Genomic DNA, 19,706 nt, shown 5'->3' with positions numbered 1-19,706 from the left:
TTTTTTTAATTCCAGTGTATGGGGCACCTAGGTGGTTCAGTTGGTTAAGCCTCTGCGGGGAGTCTGCTTCTCCCTCTCCCTCTGCCTCTCCCCCTGCTTGTGGTCTCTTTTTCTCTGTCAAATAAATAAATAAAAATCTTTTTTAAAAAATCTGTTTTTTGGTTTGTCTCTCTTTCTTTTTTCCTTTCTTTGTTTTATTTCTTAAATTCCACATGCGATCAAAATCATACGGTGTTTGTCTTTCTCTGACTGGCTTATTTCACTTAACATTACACTCTCTAGATCCACCCATGTTGCAAATGGCAAGATTTCACTCTTATTTACGGCTGAGTAATATTCCTTTATATATATACATATATATATATATATATATGTATATATATATAGCCACATCTTTATCCACTCATCTAACAAGATCATCAGATTTTGAGATCATTTCCACGTATGAGTTGAAAAATGGTATCACATTATAACTTTCACATCCTTTTTAAATATAAATGAAGTATGTTCTGTTTAAGAGTCCTTACCTTTTATAGACATCTATGGAAACACAAATGCAATTGTATAACAACTGAGATTTGCAGCAAAATAATGAGAAGAGGGGAAACAGATATGAGTATAGAAGAAACAAGATTATTCACAAAGATGGTTGAAGGGTACAGGAAGATTGCTTATGTTTCCCTGTCAATTTTTGTGTATGTCTGCAATTTGTCATAACAAAGTATTTTTAATGTGTATACAAATTTGATAAAATAATTGTCTTCTTTTTCGATACCAGAATAAAATTATGTGATGTTCAAATTCAAAAAAGAAAAAGAAACGTAAATAATATATATGTTAATATGTTAACAGACATATTGTATTAATTATTCCCACATTTTAGGGGCACCTGGGTAGCTCAGTCAGTTAAGTGTCTGCTTTGGGGCTCAGGTCATAATCCCAGGGTCCTGGGACAGAACCCCACATTGGGCTCCCTGCTCAGTGGGGAGCCTGCTTCTTCCTCTCCCTCTGCTGCTCCCCCTGCTTGTGCTCTCTCACTCTCCCAGTCAAATAATAAATAAAATCTTTAAAACAAATTATTCTCACATTTTAAAGACATTTGTCTTTTCATTTCTATGAATTGCCAGGAATGCTATATATCATCAACGTTATTTTTACTGTTTTCTATTCTATTGTAATTTAAGTCGTTACCTTTTTCTCACTTTCCCACCTTACTGGCTTTGCATTTGCAATCCTCTTCCTGAAATGCTTGTTAGCAGCACTGCCTTATATCTTAACTGGGAATCCTAATTCCGTATGCATAGAGTATCTCCAGGTGGTGGTGCAACTTGTACCAGATCATTTCTAGGTAGACGAACTGGGTGAACGGAAACAGAGATTAGACTTCTCATTGCAGTAATGTTCATACTTTTGGATTTTATACAATGCTCATATGTAACCTATACAGGAGCAAACGCACACATTAACACACACTTGTTAATAATTCACATCCTTGTTTTTTTTAGGTATAGCTTCAGTGCAATTTTGAGCTGCAGGTTATTTATCTTTACTATAATTAACGCTCATAAAAACTAACTATATACGCATAATATATTCTTTGAATTCTGCCAACGTGCCTAGCACATTCCTTAATCAATGTAGGTACTCAAAAACTGTTTAATTCATTTAGCAAACATTTATTGAGCTGCTGTTCTGGGAAAGTATCTTGGTAATCACTGGCAATAGGATTTATAGTCATAATCCTTGCCCTTAGAGATCCCAGTTAATGACGAAAATAAACACAGAGATAAATAACTTTAATAGGTGCAATTGAGACATGCAAAGAAAGAAAATACTAAACACGAAGTGATTACCTATCTTAGCAATTTCCAAAGACTGAGTCAAGTAGCCCCTTCTTATGATAATTTTAGTTGGTCACCAGAAACACTTTTTTATTAGATAATGATTTATTGCAAAAAATAAATTACAAAAACCCATAATTTGTGAAGATTAATCTGGTATGAGGTTACAGTAGACAGTTAATTTTAAGAAGTCAGTCACAGTAAAGAAAAACTAAGTAAATAAGAGTTTAGAGAGAACACAGCTCTTGCAACACTAGCGAAGCAGAGGTAAGGATGGTGTTTGGTGTTTGACAAATGTTGATTGATCACTCGCCAACCAGAAACATGTTGCATTCATAATGATGATCATAATTAAATATTATAATATCCTTTTTTGAGGGTTTACTCTGTATCCACAATTAGGTATGTTATTCTATCCATCAATAGTCACAATATCCCAAAGACGTGTACCTTCTTGAGGAAACAGAGATTAAGCGAAGTGATGGCAGACATAAGCAAAAGTGTATTCTTTAATTTCTGTACAGTCATACTTACTAGGTGCTGAGTACTGGAGGAATTAATAGTTAAGTTTACTCACCTGACCTGACCTTGTAAATTCTGGATTTGAGTGGGGAAAACAAATGCCAGGTTAATAATTGCCATTTATGAGAGATGCTATGAAAGGGGACTCCAAATGAGCATTTGTGGCAGAACAGTTAGGGGTGGGAGGTAAGGACAGAGAAGACTTCCTTCAGCAGGTGATGTTAAATTTGGCTCTCACGAATTAAATAGGGGTTCCTGGGCACTATACAAAGAAAGCTTCAGTGAAAGTTCCTAAGGAAGGGTATAAAAAAAGTCCAGTGTGCTTGGGTACAGGGAATTCTCCAGTCCCACAAACATTGACAGAAGAGTGCCTGTGTTTTCACAGCCCTGCCAAGGGTAATTGTCAAAGTTTTGGATTTTTGTCGGTCTCATGGGTAAGAAATGGTATGTCAATAGAGTTAGGTTCCATTTCCCTTATTATGAATCTCTTTTCTTAAGTTTAAGAACTATTTACATTTCTTTTTCCATAAACATATTATTGGCATATTTTTCTATTTAAGTAAATTCATCTTTTGTCTACAATGTGAAGTATGTATTTTCTAATTTGACACATACCTTTCATTTTTATTATTTTAATTTTTTGGTGATGAAAAAAGTTTCTATTATTTTTTAAGCCAAATCAATCTGTATTTTATGTTGTTTTTGAGGTTAGTGTCATATTGAGGAGTGTTATAAAATCCAAGATTACAACCTATTCTTCTGTGTCTTCTTTTAGTACTTCCATTTCATCAGTTTTCAAGTGTAAATACATGATCATTGGGATTTATTTTGGCACAAAGTGTGAGGTATGGATACCATTAGATCTTCCTTGAATTATTTCCACTTGTTGCAACACCATTTGTTGAAAAATCTATCTTTTCCCAATTGATTTGAATGTTGCCTGAATGCTGCCTTAATCCAACACCAGATTCTTGTAAGTATTTGAGTCCTTTACTGGATCCATTCTTTTTTTTTTTTAATTTAATATTTTATTTATTTATTGGAGAGAGAGAGAGGAGAGAGAGAGAGCAACAAGCAGGGTGAGGGGCAGAGGGAGAAGCAGGTCCACCGAATGGAGTGCCAGACGCGGGGCCTAATCCCGGGACTCGGGAATCATGACTTGAACCAAAGGCAGATGTTTAACTGACTGAGCTACCCAGGTGATGAGTCTATATATTCCTGCACTAGTAATGCCATGATTTAATTACTATTGTTTATATTGTTTTGTTATCTTGTAGGGCACTCACTTGCATAGAGTATTCATCTGTTTTAGAATTTTTCTAGTTTTTCTTATTTAAAAAATGTTCTTACACATCTTAAAATTGGCTTTCTGCTTTAAAATTTCTTCTTTTAATTAAAATGTGTACTGAGAATTAGATTGAAGGAAATGAGGGAAGGAGCCAGGGAACTATTTTAGGGAGAACATTCTGGGCCAAAGAGATACAGTGTGTCAGGACCTAGAGCGGAGTGTGTCTGATGTGTTTGAAGAATGTGGAGACTGGTATATTGCTGCAGCAGAGAGAATGAGTTGAGTAAAGATCAAAGACCAGATCAGAGAGGTCATGGTGGTGGGGGTATGGAATGTGAGGGACAAAGCCGCACTGGTCCTTATAGATCATTATAAGGATTTTGGCTTCTAGACTGAATAGGATGAAAAGTTCCTGGCAGTTTTAGAACATACGAAGCAGAGTAGAGCAGAGAAGTATCAAACATAAAATTTTTAAATTTTTGGTATCTGTTAAGTGTCCAGCCCGTTCAATTCTAGGTATCCATCTGAAAGAGACACAAACATACACAGAGAAAACGAGAAAAAGAAAAGGCAACCTACAAAGATATTTATTGCAGCGTTGTTTGCTAGAGTGAAAATCTGACAACTGAAATAGCACAATAGGGAAATGGTTATAAAAAAAATTCCATGCTATTGACACACTACAGAACACTAAGAAGCTGTTACATGCACGGAGGTTTGAAAGCACGGAAAAAATAATGATAGAGCTATTATTTCAAGGGCAAAGTGGCATAATGAGGGGAGAGCAGGCTCATCTTCTGGGGATGCTCATGGATGTGTTTGTGGATGAAGGGATGTGACATCTGGGATCTGGCTTAGGCTCCTCCAACAGGCAGGAGCAGGTGTATGGACGAAACAAGACTAGCAGTGAGTGGGCACTTACTGAGGTTAAGTTGCTGGCATAAGAGGATTAATTTCATTTTTCTCTCTACTTTGAATATGTTTGGAAAATTCCATAAAAGTAAAAAAAAAGAATTTAAAAAGAGCATCAATTCATTAAGGGTTAAAACGTCAATGAAGAGGCACCTGGTGGCTCAGTTAAGCATCTGCCTTTGGTTCATGTCATCAACCTGGAGACCCAGGATCAAGACCCCATCGGGCTTCCTGCTCAGTGGGGGAGTCAGCTTCTTCCTGTCCCTCTGCTGCTCCCCACTGCTTGTGCTTTCTCCCTCACTCACTCTCCCTCTCAAATAAATAAATAAAATCTTTAAAGAAATAAATAAAACATCACTGAAACATAAAAGTCAAGAAATAATTCCATAAAAGCCTTGGCTGTTTTCTGTACATTTAAGGTAGGTTCTTATTAGGAGGATAGATTTGTAATAAGTGTTTGGATATAGGAGACAATCGGTGTTCTGAGTATTAAATGAGATGATACATGTAAATTGTTTAGCCCAGGATTTGCAATACATATAAATCCAGAAGGTTTTCTAGAAGTTGCTTTTATCACTCAAAATGTATCTCAGTAATCTTTTTCACCTATCTTTCCACCTATCTATCCACCTCCTGGTTAACAGTCACATGATGTTTATTTATTTGGCTCTTCCCCATTGACATTTTCCCCTCTTGTAACTACCTTACAATGAATGTCTTCTAACACGTTTGTGCACCTGTTCAATTATCTCCATGGGGTAAGCCCCAGAAGCGGATTTGCTGGATTTAAACCAATGCATTTAAATAGATTTTTCCACGTTACCCTATAAAGAGATTGTACTCAAATACATTATCTCCAAGTAATTATTAAAGAGTCTATTTCCCCACAACCTTGGCAAGAGGTGCTATAAATATTTGTACATGTAAAAAAAAAACCAAAACATTGTCTTCTTAATGCCCAAATATGTATTCCATGTGTTATTAGTGAAGGTAAATGCATATTTATGTGTCTATTTTTGTTTCTGTCATTGCAAAATACTTTTCCACTTTTTTTTTGTTTTGTTTTCCTTATTTTTCTATTGGATTCTTTGTCTTTATTGATTTGTTGGAGCTCTCTATATTAAGATTATTAATACTTTGTCGTATGTGTTGCAAACTATTTTCCCTAGTTTGCCATTTGTTTTTATGTAGTTTTAAATATTTTAACCATTATTTTATGGAATCCAGGATTTATGGCTTGCTTAGAAAAGCCTTCCTATTCCAAAATTATAAAGCTATTTTTTTCTGTAGTCTCTCACACTCTTGGATTAATTTGTTTGCATTTGTAGTTTTAATCCATCTGGACTTCATTACTGAGTTTGAGGTAAGGATACGCATTTTATTGCTAAATGCAGAGCCAACTGTTCTAGACTGCTTACTGAATACTTTATTGTTTATATCCAGCTGGGAGTGACCATCTCATTATTATTATTTTTTGGATACTATGTATTGGTTCTTTTCACACCTTTGTTATTCCACATACACTTTAGGACCATTTGTTGTGTTTCAAAATATCCTGAAAGGACTACATTTGAAATTAGGTATTAGGTGAGAATTGCAATTTGTGCCGCATAGTGTGTCTTCCCACTTCTAAGATATTTAGATAAACTTTATCATTAACTTCTCCATAAGTCTTTCAGTTCTTGTTAATTCCTATATATTGTATCATTTTGAGGTTTTTTTATGCTTATATACGTATATGTATATACATATACATATATATATTTAATTTTATCTATTTATTAGAGAGAGAGAGAGAGAGCGACAGAGAGCATAGGTGGGGAGGAGAGGAAAAAACAGGAGCCTGATGTTGGACTCATCCCAGGACCCTGTGATCTTGACCCGAGCCGAAGGTAGATGCTCATCTGACTGAGCCATCCAGGCACCCCTTAAGGGTTTGTTTCCTTTCAGTGAGATTATTTTTGCTTTACATTATTTTAGATATTGCTACATTATTTTAGATATTGCTAATGTTACATCTATAACATACAGTGGATCTTTGCATGTGTGCGTACACACACACACACACACACACACACATAAATGAGTTTAATAATAGAGTTCTAAGGGGTGCCCGGGTGGCTCAGTGGGTTAAAGCCTCTGCCTTCGGCTCGGGTCATGATCCCAGGGTCCCGGGATCGAGCCCCGCATCAGGCTCTCTGCTCGGCGGGGAGCCTGCTTCCTCCTCTCTCTCTGCCTGCCTCTCTGCCTACTTGTGATCTCCATCTGTCAAATAAATAAATAAAATCTTTAAAAAAATAATAGAGTACTAAGATGTGCGATGGATATGAACCTACGAACCTTTGGGTGCATCATTCTATTTGCACATGTTTCAGGATTCTATGGCCCAACAATTACCCTCCCAGATAAATGAAGTCAATGCATGTGTCCACTAAAAAAATGTGTATACAAACATTTATAGTGGTTTTTTTCACAAGAGGTAAAAATCAGAAACAATCCAAAATGTCTACCACTAGGAGAATAGATAAATTGTGATTTGTTTATGCTGTGGGGTATTACACAGCAAACCAACAATAATAAAATAACTACTGATACAAGAAACAGCATGGAAAAATCTCATGAACAATATGCCATCATTCTACTTTGTGAAGTTCGGGAACCAGCAAACTAATCTTGTAATAAAACTCAGGACAGTGGATACTTTGGGAGAGGTTAGGTATTGTCTAGGAAGGTGGGCTAATGACCTTGGGGTATGATGGAAATTTTTTTAATCTAAAAGTAACTCATAGTATCACTGGTACATAAATGTGTAAAAGATAATTGAGTTACACGCTTAAGATTTGTTCAGTGTACTCAACATAAATTTTACCTACATTTTTAAAAGTAAGCTTCCTAATAGGTTTGTGCCTATCCAGTCAGTAAAATAAAAATCAAACTGGAAGAAAAAAAAAAAAAAAAGGAGAAAATAGTTGTCTGACCTGCCTCAAAAATCCGCTCTTGACCATAAGACTCATTCTAAGCCCCTATGCTTCAGTCTGCTTTATCTGGATAGCCCCCAATATTCGATGCAGCATGCTCCTGGAGGATCTTTCCTCCTACACCTGCTGCTCCTTATGTGTCCTATATTTCTCTTTGTGACATTTCTATCTCCTAGTCTCCCAAGCTAAAAGTTACAGCATCATGTTTTATACCCTATAATAACTGAACATCATCTCATATAAATCTCTTTTCCCCTTTTTACTAACACTATCTTTGAATGGACTAAAAAATAACCTTCTAATGGGATATTCCCTACACAATCTCTGGTCCTAGTGTAGTTTGCAAAATGTTCTCAGTTTAATTTTCTAAAATGATGCTCTCTGTAGTGAAGGAAATATTCTATAGCTGTACCATCTAATGTGTTAGCCACAAGCCACAAGTACTGGGCACTTGAAATGTGGCCAGTCTGGCTGGAAAACTAAATTATTAATTTCATTTCACTTCAATTAATTTAACCGTAAAGAGCCAAATGTGGCTAGTGTCCAGTGGGTTGGACAGTGCAGTTCTGAAGGCACAGCTCCACAGATGGGATTAGATGTTACACCTTCGCTGACTCTGGACCTGAGTAGTTCCTGAACCAGTATCAGTTCAATTGTCCCTCGTAGTCAAAAACAAACAAGTCATTCAGCCTAATAGACTTCTCCAAGGTCGGTTTGTTCTTTTAACATCGCTCCAGTCCTCGAGTAGGAACACTTTTTAATGCAAGAGCTCTTCTCAGGGACACCTGGGTGGCTGTTGGTTAAGTGTATACCTTTGGCTCAGGTCATGATCGCGGGATTCTAGGATTGAGCCCCGCATCTGGCTCCTTGGTAAGCCAGAGCCTGCTTCTTCCTCTGTCTGCCACTCGCACTGCTTGCACTCTCTCTCTCTGACAAATAAAAAAATAAATCTTAAAAATAAAAAAAAGAGCTCTTCTCACCAGTGACCATGAATGCTAGATTATTTTTAAGTTGTCTAACTCTGTTCTACAGGTGTCCCAAAGGTTTCTACTTACCACCCCCATTTATTTTTTTTAATTTTTTTAAAAGATTTTATTTATTTATTTGACAAAGATCATAAGTAGGCAGAGAGGCAGGCAGAGAGAGAGGAAGGGAAGCAGGCTCCCTGCCGAGCAGAGAGCCCAATGTGGGACTCGATCCCAGGACTCTGGGATCATGACCTGACCTGAAGGCAGAGGCTTTAACCCACTGAGCCACCCAGGCGCCCCACCACCCCCATTTAAAAAGCATTTTATTGCAGCCTCCAATGCAAATGACAGATACTATGTATGACTGAAGCCAGGCTATATTGTCTATTACATGTACAGATAAGCAGAAATTATAAACTTAATTGGATCCAGTCAAAACTTGGGTGATTCATTTATGGTATACCAATAGGATATTACTATACAGCTATTAAAATGATTTAGATTTGTACTGACACAGAAAGATATTTATATCAAATTATAATATAAAATCAGCAGGATATCAAATACTAAACATCCCAATCCTAATTTATTTTTAATATGAAAATATGTATACATTGACAGAGGAATAAATTGAAGGGAAATACATTAAAATGTTAACAGCAGTCGTTTACCTCCAGGTGGTAGAATTTGTAGTCAATCAAAATTTTCTATGCTAATTGATATTAAAAATGAAAACAGTATATTCAAATCCAGCAGGATATTTCCAGACCAGATGTAATTTCTGAGTTAGTAACCATTATCTGCAAAATCCGTACATCGCTACAATAACAGGCAAACAGAAATCCCAAGGTTAGCTTTTTAAATTATTCAACAATAGGTCTCTACTGATAGAGATTCTGGAAAGACTCCATATATGTCCCCAAACAATGTCAAGTGTAATTCTATGGTGGGAGCAGTATTCTAAGAAATGTTTACCAATTCCAAAAATTGGAAGTGTATATCTATTCAAAGATTTAAATTGAAAAGAGGAAAGGAAAACTAATCATTAAAAAGGGGATTAAAAAATAATGTCACAATGGAGATGACTTTTCTAAACACAGCACATAACCCAGACACTGTAGAAGACTCAGCTACATGACAAAAACTACAAAAAGCAGTATCAAAACAAATGACTGAGAAGTCTGCAACTAATATCATCCAGGAGAAATTTCCTTAATACATAGGTATCTTCTATAAATCCAGAGAACAGAGAACAAAAATATACATGAGATATAAATGCAAAACTCAAAATAGTCATTATTTTGGGAAAGGAGAAAAAGAAAATTAGAAGCTGATAGATAGTTTCTAAGGTACTTGTAAGCTATTTTTTTCTTTCAATTAAGTGATGGGTTCACAAGTGTTTGATTATTCTATAATCACTCTGTGTGGATGTGTGTGTGTATGTGTGTGTGTGTAGTCTATCTATCTACACATGTATATTCTGTATGTATGTTTACAGAAAAAATTAATTGTTAAACAAGATTTGATTACCCTATGGGTCAGGGTAAAGAGAAAAAAACAATTTTGAGTGAAAATATATGTTGATATTTCTGTGGAGAACTATGACATACATAAAAATTATAAGGTACATACTTTTGACCCAATATTTCTACCTCTAGGAAACTTACTCTAAATATATACTTGAACGTGTCTTATATGAAATTACATTATACAAGGCTATTTATTGTAACATCATGAGTTACAGTAAAAATGGGATAACAAATTATTGACGGGGAGCCTAGTATATAAAACACAGTAGTATATTCTTAATACACATGCAGCTGTAACAAAGAATATAAGAAAAAAAAGAAGACAGATAAAGGAATTTCATGATATATTATTTTGTGAAAAACTATGTGGAAAAATATGCTATAATTAGTTTATTAAAGAGATACATGCTTGTGTATTTACAGACTCTCTGGAGAGGGATACTTGGTTGGATGAAAGAGCAGATGGAAGAAAGGGTGAGTATTATCTATTTATTTAAAAAGTTTCCACATAGCTTTGTAATTAGTCATCAAAGTAAATTAAGTGCATTTTATAATTATACTTAGTATGATTCCAGTTACATAAACGAACACCTTAACAGAGGAAAGGAAATTGCAAGAAACACTCGATAGCAAATTAATTATAGTTGCATTTTTGTGACCGAGCTCAGAGGCTCATTCACATTTCTCCTTTTTCATAAGGACAGCTCATGGACACTTAACAACACAAACTTCCAGTGTTTTTTATGAGCTATCGTAAGGAGTTGGTCCTGACAAAATTTGAAAAAAGATAAAATATTAGTTCCTTCCTCCTGTGTGGGGAAAATTTTCAGTTACCCTCTCACATCATTTAACAAAAGCTGGAGTAACAGTTCATAGCTTGTTGGTGAATGAATAAAAGACACCTCCTCAGTTTAACTGGAAACATACAATTCTGTTCCAAACCCTCTCTGGGAGAACAGAAGAGATTCAAACTTCCCAGGTGAATTGTTTTCTTCCTTGAGGAGAGGGAAGAGGTGAGGAGGAAGTGTTGTAACTATTCTTCTAGTCAACAAGAGGATCTAGGCTAGTTTGTGACACTGCCCTGTGAGAATACCGCAACACAGCCCCCCAAAGACTACACAGAGTTATTTGATTTTGTCACATCAAAACTAGAGACTCAATGTGTTTGTGAGTGGAGAGAGGTGATAAACCCAATGCAGCAAAATGCAAAGTTATATTGATGTTCACTGATACTCTTTTCATTTGTTCTATAGGATTTTTTGTTTGTTATAAAAAGTTGAGTTAAAAAAAGGAAAGAAAAATTTGGCTAGGAAGGATTTCCTAACAGTCAAAACTTAATATAGAAAGTTCTCCAGTCTCAGCCAATTTCTAATACAGGAGGTCTAAGAGTGGAGGACTGGGGTGTGATTGAGTGGGCTTATCTGAGCCTTTGGTTACAGGGGTAGTGCTCTTATATAAAAGACACTACTATGCCTTACCTACATGTTTTTTAACACACTGATATCATTCTGGTCTTTAAGAACTATCATAACAATATATACCCTACATTAACTATTTCTTGCAGTATAACAATATTACTATAAATTTCCTACCTCAAAACATTTGTCATCTCGCAGATAAGGTGTTGGAATGGCTCACCTCCCGGCTCTGCCATGCTGTAATCAAGATGTCAACCAGGGCTGTTATCTTTTGAAAGCTTTTTTTTTTTTTTTTAAGATTTTATTTATTTACTTGAGAGAGAGAGAGAATGAGAAGGGGGAGGGCCGGAGGGAGAAGCAGACTCCCTGCCGAGCAGGGAGTCTGATGCGGGACTTGATCCTGGGACTCCAGGATCATGACCTGAGCTGAAGGCAGTGACTTAACCAACTGAGTCACCCAGGCACCCATATCTTTTGAAAGCTTTACTGGAGAAAGATTCACTTTCAAACTCTTGAGATTATTGGAAGCATTTACTTCCTGGATGTGTCTTGGACTAAGAGACTCCATTGCGTGCTGACTATTGGCCAGAGGCTTCCCACCGTTCCTTCCCATAATGACCACCCCAAAGTCCTCTTGCTTCATCAAAGTCAGCAAGGGAGAAAGCCTCTCCGAAAGAAAAATGTTAGAATCTTACATCACATAACAACAGATGCAATATCTTGTCACCTTTGCTGTATTCTATGGGTTAGAAGCAAATTCCCGGTCTTGTCTAAACTCCACGGGGGTGGATTAACACACACACGAATACCAGGCAGTGGGGTCAGGAGGCCCCTTTACAGACTGTCTGCCACACCACCTTAACAAGAGAAAGTATTTTTTTTTTTAAGACTGTTCAAACTGCTCTTCCTTATATTTTCAGAGATCATGTGCATCATTTATCATCATCTTTAAGACCCTCATCATATTTAAGACCCTTTAAATAGTTGAAGCCCAGTCTCTCCTAGAAGATATTTGTATTATTTGTTCCATTTGATTCTAGTTTGGATATTTCCAAATTAGGAATATTAAATAATCTAGGAGAGTCTTTTAGCCTAGCTTACACTGTTCTTATGTGTATATAATCACCATAGAGGTCCACTTAAAAATATCTTTAGAAATTGGTATAACTTTATAATTTGGAAAGGTTTCTGAAATTTTACATCATTTTCTATGGGCCATATTTTCTCAGTGAGATCTGTGGTCCATGGTATTTTCTCTTATTACATTGTTTATACTATAATCTTTTCTTTCGCCAAGAATAGGTACTATTCCCAATGTCTTAATTTCAAAAACACTGTATACTTTTTCACTCCTTCCTGAAAGTGAAGGTATTCTTAAGATATCCATAGATACTAATATACAAAGCAAATGGAAAGAGGTCCAAAACTTCCTTTATTATTGATCATATTTGTAAAAGTAATTTTATATTCTGAGTAAATATAGATAAACCTTAAATCAAAGGGGTTTGCAGACCTATAGATCAATCTTTACTGCAGGGCATTTTTACTGAATGCCTCCTAGCTGCCAGGCAATGGGATATTTTTGGGGGAAGCAGACGGACATTCTAGGAACTCATATTCAATAAGAAGACCATCCTTCTATATGATGCAGCCAATTATATGAAGATGCAACTTACAGCTATAGTTTTTCTGTGTAAACCTGTGCATCAGAGAAAAAGATGAAACAAGACACGGACCTTTCTCTGAGGGAGAAACTCTTTCTCTTATTGGTCAGTCTCTGGTCCTCATATCCCTTCTTAAGGTTATCCAGAATATCTTCAATCTCCTGAAAATGAAATACATGTCCTCTCTACGGCTTGCACCCTACAAAACTGCCCAGTCAATATGGGGCTGTCAATAGTCAGCAGTCAGTATCCATCAAGTCAGGGCCCACATGGGTTTCTCTGTCCCTGGCATCAAAGGAGAACCATCAAGGGATCTTTATTCTTTCTGGGATTGCTATATACCAAACAAAAAGAGCTTTAGAGTTATTGACTCATTTAATACTTTCTAACAACCCAGTGAGATCTTTATTATTATTCCCTGTTTTATAAATGAGGAAATTGAGGTACAAGAGAGGTTACATAATTCCTTCAAGGATTCATATCTAGTGAAGAGGAGGAAGTAGACTTGGGGCCAAGCCGGCAATCCAACCCAATATTCTTCTGCAGCCTTTGGTATCAATTCACTAGCTCCCCATTCCTGAGAATGGAAATAGGACATGGAAAAGAGTGGTGCCTGATTATGCCAACGGCATAGTTTTGACTGCTCCAGAACAGTTCCTCCTTCAAAGTAAGTGATGCTTGGCTTTCTTGGTCAGACATGCATTCTATCATTGAAAAGAATGCTCGGATGCAAATTAAAATTGGGTACATCTGCTCTTGATTTTGTAAGGATTTATACTTATACCCTTCTCTGGTGCTTTCTTCAGTGATTATCATGTAGAGGGAAAACCCATTTTTCAAGCACCTTCCAAAGCCAAATCATGCCTGGGGTAAACCTTGAGAAAACCACTCCCCCCTCCAACACCGGTCATACTAAAACCCCATTTTCCTACAGGTATATGATAAAATCAGGAGGGTTCTTTTGATTCCTCTTTTTTGATCCTAGGCAATGTCCAAAGGTCATTCTGTCTCCTCAGACCGAAGTCATTCTTTTCATTAACTGTAATTGGCTTTAGGATACTTGCTAATTCTGCCCCTTTTGTTGGGTGTTCCAAGAGTCAATAATAGGTCTCAATGCCCTCAGGGCCTCCCTATCTCAGTTTCCCAGATATAAGGATTCCTAAAAGAATCCAAAGTTCTTCCCAGGGGTCAAAAACTAGTAGACAAACATTTCTTTGTTGTTAGAATTTTATTTGACTTCAAATAGAAATACTGATTTGTATTTCTCTTGGAAGATCTGGAAGCAATGGACCCTTTGCTTCTAACCAGCAAATATTTTTGTGGAATGGAAAGCCTCTAGTTCACCCTAGTTAGCTCTTTCCTGCTTCATTCTTCTTTACACCTGTAGGAGTTCAATTCACTAGTCTGAATCTGTGGTCGCAGGGTGCTCTGTAGCTAAGTAGCACCAGCATTACCTAGAACTTTCGGAAATGCAGAATTACAGGCCCATTTCATATCTGCTTCATCAGAGTCCACTTTTTTAGCAAGAAGCCTAGATTTCATTGTACATTAATGTTTAGGAGGCCCTGATCACTTCCCGTTTCACCTTTACTCACCATCTACTAACGTGCAATTTTATACTACAGCAATACTGTGATTTTCCTACTCAAACCAGTGTCTTGTCTTCTTGACGTTATGGTGCGATTTGTTTTGCCGAAATGGCCTTCTCCAAGCCACCCACATTGCTGTAGAAAACTGAGACTCATCTTTAAATTTCTGCATAGAGGGCACTTGCCTCTAGGACTTTTCAGCAACCCATCCTCACCCCAACTGTAATGAGGTAAAGCATTCCTCCTCTGTGTTCTAATACCCTGTATGTGATTCTTCAAGATCACAGCCGTTGAGTTCTGTGGTTGTATACTGTGAACTCCTGGTGAGCTCAGTGAATGTTCTAATCATTTTTCTAGGTCTAGGTCATACAAGTGGGTTGAATGGTGGCCCTCAAATAGAGATATATTCATGGTCTAATTCCATAAACCTGTGGCGATGACCTCACATGGTAAAAGGGTCTTTGCCAGTATAATCAAGTTAAAGACCCCCAAATGAGATCATCATGGGTTATCCTTTGGGCAGTAAATCCACTAACAAGTGTCCTTATAAGAGACACACAGAGAAGGAGGAGAAGGCCAGCTGAAGGTGGAGGCGGAGATTGGAATGATGTAGGCAGAAGATGAGAACACTTGGAGCCATCAGGAGTTGAATAAGCACAGGAAGATTCTTTCCTAGAGCCTTCAGCAGGAATACAGCACCCAAACCACCTTAATCTTAGACTTCTGGCCTCCAGAACTGCCAGAGAATATACTTCTATTGTTTTAAGCCAATCAGTTTATAACAACCTGTTACAGCAGACAGTCCTAGGAAACTAAGAAAGTGCCTGAGATATCTGATAATTTTCCAATTGCATAACAACTGCATAACAATACTGAGCTCCTATAGCTACCAGGCATTTTTTTTTTTTCCAGGTACTTTTCAAATATTTTGAGAGATAAACTGCAGGACAGGTGGCAGGGAAAAGGGTGTGCAGACGTACAACGTAGGCGCTCAGAGGAGGATAGCGTTTATCACATGCATTCCCATTTAAAGAACTGGACTGGAAAATTCTCATTTAAAGAACCAGAAAATTTCAGATGAAATTTTTTAAAGAAGATTTATTTATTTATATTAGAGAGAGTGTGCTCGAGCGAGTAGGGGGAGGGACAGAGGGAGAGAGAGAGAGAATCCTAAAGCAGACTCCCCGCTGAGCTCAGACCTGCTCAGGGGCTCAATTCCTGGACCCTGAGATCATGATCTGAGCCGAAATCAAGTTGGATACTGAACCAACTGAGCTACGCAGGTGCCCCCAGATGAAGTCTTTAATAACCAACTGGAGAAGATGAGCCACCCGTTAGAGTTCATCAGCTTATTTCACATGCCAGTCAGCTTGCTCAAAGGCCCATGAAATCTTGAAAACAATAATACGGCCAATCAGAAAGAGGACAACTTACAGGATAGATGGGTCAAAGAGTCAAAGAATACCAAAACCTAATTAAGCTCGGTTTCCAAATGCATGAGAAGTGAAACACCTTTATGTTTTTCATAACTTTCCCCCCTCATAACCTTAGAGGGCCTACAGGAAATGCTGTTCTTTATAGAAAATGAATATTAAGGTTAAACAATTCTTTGATTTTTTTTCCCTGAAAAATTAATTATAGTTATTTTAAAGGTTTTTTTTTTAAGATTTTATTTATTTATTTGATAGAGAGTGAGAGAGAGAATGACAGGGGAGAAGGTCAGAGGGAGAAGCAGACTCCTCATGGTGCTGGGAGCCTGATGCGGGACTTGATCCCGGGATTCCAGGATCATGACCTGAGCCAAAGGCAGTCGCTCAACCAACTGAGCCACCCAGGCGCCCCTATAGTTATTTTAAAAATCAAATATGTGGTTAAAGAGTGGCACCTATAGGTAGTGCTGGGCCAGTCAATGCTTACCAACCAGCTGAGGGGAGCAGCTCTGATGGCAGCAAGGTTGGGGGGCATTCACTGTGACCGATTTTAAGGTTTGAATGTGATGTCAGCTGGCTGGCACAGTTCCTGAGAATGTCACAATCAGCTCTAGCAGGCTCTAACACAGTAACAAGAAGGGGGACTCACACAAAAGAATTATCAGCATTCAGATTAAAGAAGTCTACTGACAAAATGGGGACCAACAGGAACTGCAAGAGGCTGAATAATGCTTTCCAACTCCCTGAATAACACAAAGGAAGAAAAAAAAAGGGGGCATCTCTAATGTGATCTAGTTTTTATGATACTTTATCTTTCCACACACTCAAGAGATACACAGAGAAACACACTAAGTTGTTTGATTTAATTCTGTACGTGACCCAGTTAAGGTAAGAGCAGTGTTCTGGAAACTATGAAAAACTGTGCCTACGAAATGAGAACTGAAATCAACATAACGCCCCACCCCTATGTTAAACATTAAGACGAAAGGTAATTGTGCAACTGACTTTAGGCAATTTACTCCTGAAAGATAAGACTATGAACCACCTAAAACGACTGGATTAGCAAGAGCAACAGCCTGCTCAGCAATACTTAAGCCCTTAGCCTCACTGTGATCTGTGTTGTGATGTCGCAAACTAGGCTCCAACTCTATCAGCTCTCTGCCTTGCAAAACCCACCTTAGAAATTACCCGCCACAGGCCCTTGACAGCCTATATTCTTCACTCACTTCCCAATTTATCTTAAAGATTCTCAAAAACACATATGTTCCCTCCCTGCCCAGCTCTGGATGCTCTTATTTGGACGAATTCCCAGAGCTACAACCAGTGCCTGTGGTCAAAGACAGACCCCTCTCAGGACAAAAGGCCACAAGTTGAGAAAGGGAGGGAGGGGGGAATGGATGGAGTATGGCCAAGGGTGAAGAGGACACGGACCAATCTTCAGATGGTGGGGCTGTCAAATCAGTCTGGGATTCACCAGCATTCCCTCCCTGTTTATGAGGGCTGTAGAGGGTTCCGTGCTGCCTGTTACTCAACGTGGTTAGGGCAGAGGGAGAGCATTTCCAGTGAGCTACACACCGGCAGGAAGAGCATGCACAGAAACAGAGGCAGGGGGGGCGCCTGGGTGGCTCATTGGGTTAAGCCTCTGCCTTCAGCTCAGGTCATGATCTCAGGCTCCTGGGATCCAGCCCCACATTGGGCTCTCTGCTCAGCAGAGAACCTGCTTCCCCCTCTCTCTCTGCCTGCCCACTGTGATCTCTCTCTCTGTCAAATAAATAAATAAAAATCTTAAAAAAAAAAAAAAAAGAAAAAAAAAAGAAACAGAGGCAGGAACCCCTAGTAAGGTCACATGACATTCCCCAATTGTTTTTATCAGTAGCAGAGAAACTTCACTGGAGGAAGGCAGCCACGCAGAGCAAGAGCAGACAGCTTGGTATATCTTCCAGTTCCTATTGACATCCTTTGCATAAGTCTCATGACAGATCCCAAAAGTAGTTTCAAGCTGAATCATACACACTTTATATGCAATGCTTAATCACCATTCAAAAATACAGACATGATTTGTTCTAATATTTCCACTTCTAGAAATTCTGCAAACATTGGGATCTACCTGGTACAGAAAGTGTCAGAACACCTCATTATCCTGAGGGGACAAGAAAAGCCAGTCAACCCCTAGATTTATTGTTCCCAATCTCCTTGTTATTCTGAATGCCTGGAAGATCCTAGCATTTCCACAATTGTCAGCTGATTAATTTATGACCCGTTAATTGTTGGTATTAACTTAACATAAATAATATTAAGGAGTATCAATTTGTCACATATTAATTACGAGTAAACATTTACTAATTTTAAATATTTAAAACAATTCCCATCCATCCAGGATTCAAACTGGTGCTTACTACTTGTTTACAGCTGTCAAACTTGGAAACCAGTAGCCTGAAAAGCACAAGTTTTTTGTTAGACCCAAGTTTAAGGAAACACAGCAGTATTGGTGGAGACCAAAATCACTCACAAAATAACCAGCAGCTAAACACTGGGCTCTGTACCAAATCCCAGCTGGAACGTCTCATGTGGTGTTTTGTTTTTTGTTTTTTTTTTTCCTCCAGCTATGTTCTTACAAGAATCATTTTCTGTTTTAGACTTTAATTTTATCAAGTTTCTTTTAAGTGCCAACTTCAGCGATCCAGCAACAGTGGATAGTTTATCTTTACCCAAGTTTCACTTTCTTTGCCAGCAGTGAAGCTTGTCTGACCAGCTCCCACTGCCTTGTCTCCTTATCTCTCTTTGCCTTTTCTCCTCCTTTCTCTCTTTAAACTGGTGAAATTGAGGTGTGCATGTTTTGCTTTTCTTCAGAATTATGTAATTTTCTCATGAGCTCCAAAGATCTTGATAACACCACAGTTAGAATACTTTAATACTCTCATGGAAATAATCTGATAGTCAAGGTATACGCTGAGATTGTGTGGTCATTATAAATGAAATGATACCATTTACTCTCCAGTGTTTTTACTTTTTTCAAATAAATATCTTAGTTCATAAGATCGAGAAGTGCCATGAGGGTTATAATGAAGAAAAATCAAAATGAAAACTGTATGTCCAAGCCTTCCACCTCCCTCCATTCCTGCTACATAGACATAATCAACTCAATACTTACAGAATTTAGATTTCTTAATGTTTCCTTTTTAGGCATTATCAGTAGCTCCCTACCATAAGAACTCAGAATTTTTATTATCTCCCACCCCCAAATAAATTTCCCGTCCTCCATCATTCCAATAAAGCGATGCCAACATTTGACTGAAATCACATTTCACTGAACTTTATTTATGACCCAAGACATATCCTTCAGCTGAGCAAATATAAATACTCTTCTTTCACCAACACTGTTTTCTATGTAGTTAACCATTAAATCATTTTTTGATATGTTTTCTTTCCTTAGTTTTCAAAGTACCAATCACTAAATCATTCCTTTAATTTTCCTATGGAGCTATCAAGCTCTTGTTAGATATCTCTCAAAATCAATTCTATTTATTTTTTCTACTTCCTTCCTTGAGTCTTTTGTTCTAATTTGGG

The 19,706-nt window shown here is 37.6% G+C and overlaps 1 protein-coding gene across 2 annotated transcripts in view; it reads right to left on the bottom strand.

Moving 5' to 3' along the window:
- TRIML2 (tripartite motif family like 2) overlaps positions 1 to 19,706 on the bottom strand; it is a 43,798-nt gene that overhangs the window by 5,761 nt on the left and 18,331 nt on the right. The window contains exon 8 of one of the 2 annotated variants that reach the window (XR_004380342.1): positions 1,211 to 1,357. The exons of the other annotated variant lie outside the window; for it this stretch is intronic. The gene's annotated coding sequence lies outside the window, so the exon portion shown is untranslated. The remainder of the gene's footprint in view (positions 1 to 1,210; positions 1,358 to 19,706) is intronic. 2 annotated transcript variants of the gene reach the window in all.

Source organism: Lontra canadensis, unplaced genomic scaffold, assembly GCF_010015895.1.
Source record: "Lontra canadensis isolate GAN:19392208 unplaced genomic scaffold, GSC_riverotter_1.0 scaffold102, whole genome shotgun sequence".
Lineage (NCBI taxonomy): Eukaryota > Metazoa > Chordata > Mammalia > Carnivora > Mustelidae > Lontra > Lontra canadensis.
Note: the sequence above shows the minus strand (reverse complement) of the source record. Positions and strands in the feature narration are given on the sequence as shown.